The sequence below is a fragment of the Mastigoproctus giganteus genome, chromosome 14 (genome assembly GCF_048544385.1).
Source record: "Mastigoproctus giganteus isolate SK-2022 chromosome 14, ASM4854438v1, whole genome shotgun sequence".
NCBI lineage: Eukaryota > Metazoa > Arthropoda > Arachnida > Uropygi > Thelyphonidae > Mastigoproctus > Mastigoproctus giganteus.
In genome coordinates this window covers 73,267,383-73,279,997 of record NC_143588.1, presented here as the reverse complement: position 1 = coordinate 73,279,997, position 12,615 = coordinate 73,267,383, and the positions used below count along the sequence as shown (strand labels likewise).

Sequence of the window (12,615 nt, the reverse complement as noted above, 5' to 3'; positions counted from 1 at the left end):
TCCATCCCTTCAGATATTTTGTCTAGTTCTTCCTTGAATTTATTCCAACAACCCACTTCCAAAACGCCAGATGGAAGTTTGTGCCAACAATAAACTTTGTGCTGACTAAAGGCAAATATCTGCACATCCGTCCTGCAATCGACCTAACTCAATTTGAATTTCTGCACCCTTATGTGTATAGACTGAACAAGAGGAAAGATACCATCACCCTTTAGCTTACTCAATCCATTATCAATCAGATATCCTCGCAGGTCTTGCTGCTGCTGTTGTTGTTGTTGTTGTCGTTGGACGTTTTACGGCGCAACGGCAGTTAAAGCGCCAAACAACGGTAGGAAATAACAGGTACTATTAAAAGTGAGATATCTGCATTATGTGGGATTTAAGCATTATATAGGGTCCCATTAGCTGGAACTTTCTTCCCTTAGTCTCGTCGATTGATGGTTTACAGTCGCTTTCAATGGTTTACACTAAACCTAGAAACATCATATCTCTTAACTGCACATGGCTCCATCAAGAAAACGCTGCATAATCTGGGCCTTTCTGAAGATGATCAATGTTTCTGTGGAGAAACTGAAGACTGAGAACACTTCACCTCTTCTTGCCCTATCTCTCTCTTGACCTCCGGCAACAACTACTCACAGATCTTAACCTGACTACCATGCAAACTGTTAGTGCACTAATCAATTCCAAACAAGCTTTCACAGCTTTTTCCACATTTGCTACTTCCCTCTTCAAGTGAAACCGCCTTATCCTGGCATCATCTCCTCCACAAACCATCCAACAACCAGCTCCCAGTCACTTATAAAGTTCCAGCCTGCTTCTCTGAGTCGTCACTTGATGCGTTCCTATTCTCTTCTCTTCTCCTTGCTGATCTGGATACTTACTTCTCAGCCAGTTGGTATTTAAGTGCAAACTTTGGCAAAATGTTATTTATACTCGTAAAGGTCGCTGCTATTATATTAGAAAAGGGATACATATTACCTTCTTAAATGTAACTTGGAAAAGAAAGAAAAAGAAATGGTGGAATCTACTCACCAACTGTTGGCAATCCAGGTCATCCTTGTCTGACAACGGTATCGTTATTAGGTCGTTTATACCTGACGTATCATTTACCTCTTCACGTCATACTAAATGTCCTCGTGGTTAGCACAGTTGGTAGAATCGCCGTCCTCCCCACACCGGATGGAAAAGACCTGAGTTCGAGTCCCGTCGATGACGTATGGGTCTTTTTCAAAACGTGGCTAAATTAGTCGGTCTCAGAGACGTCAATTAGGGTTTCCATCCAAAAACAGAAAATCAACCACAGAACACATGCAATTTAGAGACAGTATATACGGAGCAATATGGCTTAAGTCGCTGATACTCCTAGCCTCCAACAGAATTACCACGATGTCTGTTCGAATCTATTATTGATTAACGTTCATGTATTTATTCTACTTCGTAAAGAATCTATCTTCTTTAACTATAAAAATGTTTCTCTTTTTCACATGATTACGACATCAATCCGCCTGAGTCTCCTGTTTTGCTGTGTATCGCCCAATTTCGTTCTGGCCAAGTCCACCAGAAATTTTTTTTACACGACAACGGTTAGGCCTCCTGGTTATCTCCAATGAAAAGACTTTTGATTGCAACCCTCTGAATAGATTACATGACAACGGCTGTTGGTTAAATCAACCTGTTACCGTATCGCGCTTCTCTCTCCAGTATTCCTGATTGCCCTTTTTTTTTTTTTGAATATTAGTATTTTTATTTTATTTTAAAGATATATTCGTCATTCATTTATTTTAGTTTTTTTTTTTTTTTTCATTTTTATTTATTTTTATTTTTTACCTTTTACTTTTTATTTATTTTATTTATTTTCTTTTACTTTTTATTTTATTTGCTTTAAACAGCTTTGTAACTGAGCAGACCACTGAAGTTTGCAGTTCTGGATATTCTTCCCTTTCAACTGCCATCAGAAGATGTGTTCCTCAAAGCTCTTATTTGAGTCCACTACTGTTTGCCTTTTTTTTTTTTTTTTCATATATTATGTGAATAATCAACAGCGACAATGCTTTTATCTATGCGGACGATATAAAGCTGTAATAAGATCATAAACGACTGCAAATTACTGGAACAAGAAATGGAAAAAAATATCCACTGGATTATTAGTAGCCACTGATTTAATATAATCATAAATGCGCAATAATTACTTTTACAGACTTTCAGAAAAAAGAAGTTATACGTTCCCACTACAAACTGGATGGTAACTTGACACCACGTACGAAAAAGGTGGTTGACTTCGGAATTACTTCTGTCAATCACACGCCATCTGAGAACTAGTCAACTAGTCAGAAAGGCGTCCAGAATATCAGATATTCTAGAACACTCTCTCAGAGACTTCACTGACACAGCTATATGATCAAAATATCCCGAATCGTTGTACCTCAAATTCTGGAGTATACCTAGATCATTTGGTCCCCAAGCACTAAGGGCCTTGTGAAAACTATTGAAAGAATGCAGAACTCTGTTATTAAACACCTTTGCTTCAGAAAACACCTTAACTATCAGGCTAAGAATTAATGAAAAATAGTGCGGCTACTTTAAACTCCTTATTAACAAGAAAATAAAATTTAACATCTTATTTGAGTTGAACATTTGAACTTAAAGAGCCCGTATATGCGCAACGACATGTTGGATAACTCATGCTTAACTTTTTGATTTTATGTACTGTATAACTATTTTGACTGTTTTCCAATTGAATTAATCATACTTAAACTACAATCTTTGGCTAATTATGTTTGAATAATACATATATCTATATATATATATATATATATATATATATACAACAGCTGGATGTAAAAAATAAGTTACCAATGTTTTAGAGAACGAATTGAAGTATAGTAGCACCAGTAACACAAAATGAAATGCGTTGCTTGTCTAGGAATATCGACAAAACTTCCAACAAACCCTAAAGTTCTGACTAGCTAAACCAAACTGGAATCTTTTATAACATAATGATAAACCATTTAAACAACGAAACTCAATTGCAGGAATCAGTTCGCCAAAATAAACTAACCATCCTCCATTATTCTCAATAAAATAATATAAAATATTCACATAAAAACTGCTTTAAATACAATATTTCTCGAAGTAACAAGCGCCAGAAAGAGGAGGAAGAACCAATGATATAGATGAAGGTACATCAGGCTTAATGTTGAAGTTTTCAGATGATGCAAAGGTTGGCAGGGTTGTTAATGACAGCAATGGCAGTGTGCTACTGTAACAGGATCAAGAAAATTTGGGCAGATGGTCTGAGAAGTGGCAACTGAAGTTTTTTAACATTGACAAATGCAAAGTAGTGCATATGGGTAGAAGTAACCCCAGAGAAACGTACTGGCGTGTAATACTACACTCAGGCTGGTAGCAAATGAAAAAGATCTGGGAGTAATTGTGCAATCAGATATGAAGTTTTACTCAGCAATGCAGACAGGCTACAAGAGCAGGTCATGGGGTATTGTCAAAGATATACAGGAATTTTGTTAGTAGGGAAAAGGAGGTAATTATCCCTTCGTATAAGGCAGTGGTCAAGCCACATCTTTAGTTCTGCGTACAGGTTTGGAGGCCTCATTTTAGAAAGGATGTAGAGTTGCTTGAGCGTGTACAGAGAAGAGCAACAAGATTGGTGAGATGAACGATGGGATCCACTTACCAATAAAGGCTTAATTTCTGCAAATTGCAGCGGCTGGAGACCAGGTACCTGCGAAGTGATCTGACTGAGGCATATAAGACCTTGAATGGGTTGAGCACGCTGAATTCTGATGGGATTCTTCCGCTTACTCAGATTACGAACCTAAAGGGACATAAATTCAAATTGGGGAAAGATAGTTGTGGAATAGATATACGGAAATTTCCCTTTAGCCAGCGGGTGGTTAATTGTTGGAATAAACTTCCATCTGCCTTTGTGGAAGTTGATAGCTTAAATAAATTCAAGGAGGAACTGGACAAACTTTTAGAGGGAATGGACGTGTGAAATTAGTTTTTTTTTTTATTTTTGGGCTAATGCTACATAAGCTCGTCATACGCTTGCTTTCTTGCATCACATGCCTCCATTACTACTTCTACTCCGTAGCTGAGTGGTCAAGCGCGCGGGTGCATAAGTATATGTGCCTTGAGTGACCCGGGTTCAAGCCTGTGACTGCTAAATACGTTGCTGTTTCTTGTATTCCGTCTATCTTGTGAACTCCTCTGACCGTTTGGTCGTCCCGGAGTATAAAAAGAAAATTTATTTATTTACTACTACTACTTCAGTAAGACGAATCAACAAATCTCGTACATCAGCACTGATCGGCCATAAAAATTAGTACCGCTTTAACTATCAGATTTAATTAGTGTTCTTTTATGTAGGTCGTTATTCCTGCTATCAATTTTCGAGTAGTTTAACTAAGTGATTCAGTTCAACATGCATCTTGAAATAAATACAGATAGAGGTAGTATTTTAGTCCAACTGATCAAAAAAGGATGGCTGAGAAAATCAAATTTAAGTAATCTGATGGCGTAAATTAGTCAACTATTTATTTTAAATATTATTTATTGAATTATAATTATTATATTCCCTCTCCGTTCTTTATTTTAGGCGCGTTCGCATATATAGATATGCACGTGCGCTTATTGTCTTCACCATGTCCATCCGTCAGCATGTAATAACTTTCTTAGTGGACGGATTTTCATGAAATTTCATATTGGGCCAATTAGAAATATTTGTCGAGCCATTCAAATTTCATTAAAATTAGAAGAAATACGGCAGCCAAGTGGTCAGCGCCAGAATGCGTTAAGTACATATGTCAAGTGCATGGTCAGCAGGTGTGATCTGGGAATAAAGGATGAAAGAGTTCCGTTGTGTAGAAGAACAAATCTGAGTTACTGGCGTATGGGAAGAATGAGCTTAAAGAATAAACACCGTGATTGGGTGAAGTTTAAAGTTTAAAGTACATGTGTCATACGTTATGACTGACGATGGTTCAAGCCCGCACTGTTTTTTGTATTCTTTCTCCCTTGTGAACTCCTCTGACCATCTGGGAGTAATTGTGCAATCAGATATGAAGTTTTACTCAGCAATGCAGACAGGCTACAAGAGCAGGTCATGGGGTATTGTCAAAGATATACAGGAATTTTGTTAGTAGGGAAAAGGAGGTAATTATCCCTTCGTATAAGGCAGTGGTCACGGAATATAAACAGAAAATTTATTTATTTTATTTTTCCATACAATTTGTATGGACAAAAGAAATTCAAATTAATAGATTAAATGTAGTTTTAATGTTGGCTTTAGACAGTCCGTGCATGCTATTATGTGAGACTCGTGAAAGTGGTCCGTGCACTCGTGTATGTATGTATTATGTGAAACTCGTGAAAGTGGTGTCTTGTAAAGAGATACATATTAGTGGAGAGATAACAGACTAAAAAAAGTGTAACGGGAGAAGAGATAAATATTATAGAGTTGTACTTAAACTGAACAGCTACGTAAAACTATAGAGTTTTATATTAATTGTTCTATAACTTTGTGTTCTATAAAGTTATAGAACACATAAAGTTATAGCCGACCAGGCTAGCCGGGTGGGTAAAGTGCCTGCCTGGCAACCCAAAGGTCGCGGGTTCGATTACCGCCTCAGACTTGGATCAAAGTACTGCAAAAACCGTGGGAGGTGCATTCTGACCACAGAAGCCTATGCGCCAAAAAAAAAAAAAACATAAAGTTATAGAAAAATTAATCTTAGTAATTAATTGATAAGAAAATAACTATATTTACTTTTCACTTCTATTAATCAAAAGAAAAAGGGGCCGGAAATGCAACGCTTTAACCGTAAAGTTATATTTTTTAGAGTAAGGTTGAAGTTGAAGAAATTACGAGATATATAGGGAAATGTTTAGTACTAAGTTCGTTTATTGGTTGAAGTTGTAAAGAGAATTGATATTGCTAAATTAAGTGATATATGGAATTGTTAATATTAAGCTAGCTTATAGATTACACTTGTGAAGAAAAATGAGGAAGTGATTAGGATTGAATTAGTTGATTGATTAGTGATTGCAGTTGTAGAGAGAATTGATCATGTTCATTTGAGAGAAAATTTATGGAAATGAGAGCATTGTGTATTAGCAGATTGTATTATGTATTAACAGATAAAATGAGGAAAATGAATAAATTAAATGTAAATGAATACCAGTTATGTAGATACTGGTAGTAGTTCAGTATAATGAATAATTTTTTATAATTTTTGTGTCATTGCTCATGGGAAACTGACAGCGCACATTATATTTATTATATGGGAAAACCCTTCAGCTCCTGGAAATTGTGATATTTTAGTGCTTGAGGGGAGCCGTTGTACTAAAATAATAACAATTGCCAATGACGGCACAGGGGAAATAAAAACATTAAAAAAAAACCACCCCTCCCAAACGCACCTCGTGCTTGACCACTCGGATACAGAAAATTGAAAAAAATAGCAGAAATACAGAAGTAGTCGCTTTGCAATTTCCCCTGGTACTGCTTAAATTAAATTAAACCTGGTACTGCTTAAATTATCATAAATTTCATTATTTTTTGCTTTAGATTCATCGTGCTTTGAACAGGTCTGTAAATAAATACGGATACAGAATTCCTTCTTTTCCACTTTACCCCATTCCAAGACGCCACTGGTTGGAAAACGGAATAAAATAATCCTGACACGTATCAGACCGCGGAAACAAGGTTGACAAAATTCCCCTTGTCGTCCCCCTTCCTCTGCAACATTATTTCTTTCTACGAAACTCAATTTGCAGTTTCTTCTTTGTGTGCCTTCTGCAGAAGAGAAGGGATAAACATGAAGATAACGCAACGATGGCGTCGATTACAATCTTGCGGCTTAATTCTACAATGCGACCAGTACAATGATTCCGGGTCATTCATCGTTAAAAACACTTTTTAACTTGGTCAGCTTGCAACCTTGCTAGAAGCAAAGTTAATTATGAACGTCGAAAAACATTGCAGTTCGGCTAACTGTTCTGATTTCGATGTGTTGTTTTTCAATCTACATCCACACTTGAAAAGGATATACAGTATATCCCTGATTTGTTTAGCTATTTATATCACCTTAGATTGCTTTATCAATTTGCAAAAGATGATAAAAGAGAGCTGCTAATGTCACCTTCATCTTTTGCTTTGGTGGCAGAATAGTGGCTTCGCCCTTGCCGCCCACTTGCAAGAGTGTGGATTCGAATTCAGTTGCCAGAGAGAGAGAGAGAGAGAGAGAGAGAGAGAGATCTTTTCAAGTTGGAATAGTTAGCTGCTAAGAGGCGGAGGTGCGAGGGTATCTCCAGGATTTTTCATTCTATAAACAGAACACGCACTGTAAATACGAAAGTCACAGATACCCTGATTTAAAACAATCCCGACAGCCTCCTCTTTCTTTGGGTGTTTGTCTGTGTGCCTGCTGTATTTGCGACAAGAAAAATAAATTCCATAATATTCTTTCATCATAAAACTTCTATTTTTGCTCTTTCTCTCTCTCCCCTCTAGTTTTGGTGTCCCATTCCGTTGACCTTTTGTCCCTGTCTTGCGGCAGGAGAAGTAATATCGGGGGAAGGGGGTTACCTTGCCCTCACACAGCCAGTTCATGAGATGCACAAAACAGAAAGAGCCCGCGCGAGAGAGAGAGAGAGAGAGAGAGACAGACAGACAGAAAGGATCGATACAATCACCGAAGCGTTACACCAGACCAGCATACAATTCTGGCCTGCGCGAGGGTAGCACGACGTGGACCTGCGACGGATATACGACCTTGACTGCTGCGATACCTTGCACACGTTACGCAGGCGCAGTATTGTATCAATGGTAGCACGCAGTCTGGCTGTTCTCTTGTAGTGGACTGAAACATCAACTTAAATTCAGAAACACTAGAAGGGTGCGAATGTGGATGACAGAACGCCATCCACCAAATTCGTGCTTTCCTTCAGCACGCGCTAGTAATCATCTACTGGACTGCAAATGGGTGTGTAAGACATGAGTGTAATCATGCTCGTCAAGACAGCACGTGAGAAGAAACAAAACCAGATTGCAAGGTGAGAATATTTCTTGGATGTGTGTTGCTACTTGATAAACTCTATCCCATTTTTCCCTTGTCTCTTTCCAAATGTATTTCCTCATCCGATCCCCTAAAACCTTTCTCTTCCTCTCATTCCTCAATTCGCTCTTTCCACGATTCTAATTTTCTCTTTGTAAATCTCGTATTCTACACCACCTATTTCTCTTACAATTTTTCTTCCTTTGTTTTATTATCATCTAATTATCGTGATAATTTGCTTTAATATCTGTTCTGTATCTGTCTCTTGTAGCTTGTTTTATCAGCCTTTTATTAGTGTCATCATTCACAATTTTTTAGCCTATAGTTGATTACTGCATTTCTAAATCTCAATCTTTAAAATTCCACACATAGTAAATTAAAAGCTTCAGCATCGTAGGACTACAGTTCAATGTAATACGTAGTATAATGAGCAATTTAGTCTTCATTACAGAAATGCAATCGTATACAAATTGCCGTAGCCTAGTGGTCAGGCGCGCGGGTGCATAAGTACACGTGCCTTGAGTGACCGGGGTTCAAGCCCGTGACTGCTGAATACGGTGCTGTTTCTTGTATTCTGTCTATCTTGTAAACTCCTCTGACCGTTTGGTCGTCCCGGAGTATAAACAGAAAATTTACTTTTTAAATGCATAAAACGAAACAACTCATTTCAAATACAGCGCATTCTCGTTTAATAATAAATTGTGTCGGACTAATATAACGTGAAAATAAATTCAGCTTATGATTGCTGAAATCAGTACCGGACAATACATTAATATTTGCTCTGGAAGCGTGGAGTTAATTGTGTTGTTCCTTGAGTGTTTTTAGGCTGCAGGTGAGATGGATGACTGTGACAAATTGTTTGGACCTACTGATTGTTGTGGTGACTAGTAGATCTGGAAAATCATTTACTTCAATTTCTGTCTTCTCTCACTTCTTCCTTATCTTTCCTCTCCTTACTTTCCAAGTTTCCTCTCTTTGTTTTTCTTGCTCTTCCATATTTCCATTCACTCCTATAGTGTTATAAAGATAAGTATGTTGTTGTTAGGTACGAAACTACTTGTGCTAGATTGTAGATCCATGGCCGGACTCAATGTGTCAGGGATGGAAACCAGTTTGCTGCGGTGGGCTAGGCTAAGTGGCTAGTCACACAACACAGAAAACAATTAGTATTAGTGTTAGTAATGGCCGCATGGTGCAAGAGATCCTATGGCTTATGCTGTACCAGCCAAAAAAAAAAAAAAAAAAAAAAAAACCGAATAAAACAATGATAAAAAAATAATAATAATAATTAATAAAAGAAAAGAAAGGGAAATTAAACCTATCATCCTATGCGCTTCCCTCACCCGAAGGTACTATCCAGATGACCTTTGAATTTCCCCAAACTGTCAGCCTCTACCACCCATGTAGGCAACTTATTCCAGTAATTTATAACTCGCTGGCTAAAATAAAATTTCCTACAGTCCAATCTAAACATTTCCCTCCCGTAACTTGAATTTATGTGCCCTAGTTCTAGCATCATTTATAATCTTGAAAAGTTCGTCCTCATTCAATTTATTGATCCCTCTCAGAGCCTTAAACACCTCAATCAAGTATCCTCTTAGGTGCCTAGTTTCCAAACTCTGCAACCCACATATTCGAAGTCTTTCTTCATATGGACGCCCTTTTGCCGATCTCACCAGGCGAGTTACCCGTCTTTGCACCCTTTCAAAAAGCTCGATGTCTTTCTTTAGGTGCGGTCTCCATACTTGAACACAGTATTCCAAGTGTGGTCTAACATAAGCCTTATATAATGGGATTATCACGTCCCTATCTCTACTTGCAAAAGTTCGATAGATCATCGATAGGACACCATGGGCCTTCCTTGCAACCTGTTTACAATGCTCAGAGAATTTCATGTCTGACCGTATCGTAACACCCAAGTCCCTTTCCTCCACTACTGGGTTTAGTTGAACTACACCAAGCGAATAAGTTATTTTGGGATTACTGTTTCCCAGGTGTAATACCTTACACTTTATTGGATTAAAGCATAGCTGCCATTTTTCTGACCATTCCTGAAGTCTATCTAGGTCTCGCTGAAGAAGCTCAGCTTCACAGTGATCGTTAACTACTCTACCAATTTTAACATCATCTGCAAATTTAGACTTCACGCCTTCTATCCCTTCATCGATGTCGTTTATGAAAATTAAAAACAACAGTGGTCCTAATACTGATCCTTGGGGAACCCCACTTCTTACATCAACCCAATCTGAGGAATAGCCATTTATTACAACCCTCTGCCTCCTGCCCTGAAGCCATCCTGCTATCCATCTAAGGATTTTTCCAGTGATTGCAACCTGTTCCAGCTTATAAAGCAACCGCTCATGTGGGACTGAGTCAAAAGCTTTGCTGAAATCTAAATAAACAATGTCGAAATTATTCCCTAAATCCAGCTCGTGAATGACCCTTTCGAAATAGCGAACCAGATTTGTTAAACATGATTTTCCCTTTAAAAAACCATGCTGAGTATCCTTGAGAATTTCAATTCGATCGAAATGATCCTGAAATCCACCCTTGATCATTGCCTCCATGATTTCCCCTACCACTGAAGTCAGACTGACAGGTCGATAATTTCCCACTTCACTCTTAGAACCACCCTTATGTATGGGAGATATATAGGCACTTTTCCAATCCAACGGAATCTCACCAGAGTCTAGTGATGCTCGCATGATTAGCCTCAATGGTTCAATGCACTCACTTGCCGCCTCCCTTAAGATTATAGGGTATATTCCATCAACTCCAGGAGCCTTACTGGCCTGTAGGCTAGAAAGTTTTTTCATTAAATAATCTTGCGAAATTTCGATATCATTAATTACATAATTTTCAACTTCGCTCCCACAATTCCCCATTGCCACAAAAGGTTTTTCATTTGTAAATATCGATGCAAAATAACTGTTGAGTTCATCTGCAACGGCAGCTGGTGTATTTAATACTATCCCCTTTCCCTTACGTAAAGGTCCGATCTGGTTTGTCCCGCTCTTCTTGATATTTATATATGTGAAGAATTTCTTATCACCCCTCTTTGCTCTGTTTCGTAGTGATAATCCGACAATACACTATGATACACATACATCACTACACTGATTGCCCTTTTTCTGTACGGTAGCTACACATGAAACGCGCGGAGTTGCCATAGTTTGTTTGGGAGCGCAAACAACAATAAAAATACTTACATTTTAGTGCGGGGAATAAATAAAGTGCATGCAAGCCATATTATTTTTCACAGTGGGCGCACCTGTGTAAAAAGTTAACAACCTTGTTATCCATAACTGTCCAGGACAACCCTCTACTTACAGCAGTTTTCAGGAGAATCCGATGTTGATCTCACTATACGTTTGGAAAATATGACTAATAACATTGCAAATTGGTTTGATGATTCTGACTGGTGTTCCAGTGACCATCGTGGAATACTGTTCCAAATTAAACCTCTTGATGATGATATACGTCCCGAGTTAACACGTTTCTCTATTCGAAATATTAAATGGGATAAGTTTCATTCTTAAATTCAAAAATATTTATCTCTCAATGCTACTTGTCATTTGGAACAATTAGATGCTCAAGAAATTGTTAATTATGTTCAGGAATCGACATTGAAAGTTTGCTATTTGTCAATTAAAAAGAAAAAATTACTCCATAAGCATGTGCATAGTGGAACAAGCAATTAAACAAATTGGAGAAAACAAGTATAATAAAGCTAGGCGTCAATATCAAAGGCATAGAAACTGGCCTCCAGAAGAAGCTGAATTTCTGAAAATGGGGTACCGAAGACTTAAAAGAAATTTTGATAAACCCATTGCAACTGCTAAAAGAGAGTCGTGGCAAAACCTTGTGAACACTACAGGAAACTCTGATCCGTGGGGATTATTATATAAACTTGCCAAAAATAAAATACATGCTGCTGATATTTATAACACTGGTAAATAATAACGCCCAAACTAAAAACTGGCTTGACACGATTAATACCATCCTAGACACGATCTCTCCTCCAGACAACCCTGCTCTATATGATGATCTTCATGCTCGAATTAGATTGGAAAATTCTATGTATAATCCAAACAAACAGCATTAAAGTTTAACAAATGTCTCTCTCGGAGGGAATTTTCCCTGTGTCTTGGAAGATAGCTTTGCTACATATAATACATAAGTTGAGAAACATAAAACAGAACCAATCAATATTCAGTTATTATAAACGAATAGCAACTGGAAGATTTAATAAGTTGAGTATAAAAGGGGGAAAAAAAACCACTTTACGTAAGAGAACGTTGGGTATTTCTCCTCTCCCCTCCTCTGATAATAGAAAGTGGTGTGTTCGATATCCGCAACCACTGTGAAGGAAACTCTCAGAGGAATTTTCTTGTTCGGAGTTAGTTGGCCCTGAAAAAAAACTGCGGAACTGTTCTATAGTCTCTCCCCACACCTCTCTTCAAACTGAAATACTAAATGTGTATAAGAAATTTCCCGGCGACATATATACGATAGAATCAATCAGGATAATCCGACA

General features: G+C 37.8%; 1 protein-coding gene across 2 annotated transcripts in view; it reads left to right on the top strand.

Annotated features, from left to right (window-relative positions):
• Positions 1-12,615, top strand: part of LOC150075240 (synaptic vesicle glycoprotein 2C-like) — a 212,684-nt gene that overhangs the window by 21,180 nt on the left and 178,889 nt on the right. The window contains exon 1 of one of the 2 annotated variants that reach the window (XM_090388691.1): positions 7,987-8,076. The exons of the other annotated variant lie outside the window; for it this stretch is intronic. The gene's annotated coding sequence lies outside the window, so the exon portion shown is untranslated. Of the gene's footprint in view, positions 1-7,986; positions 8,077-12,615 lie in introns of those variants that run through there. 2 annotated transcript variants of the gene reach the window in all.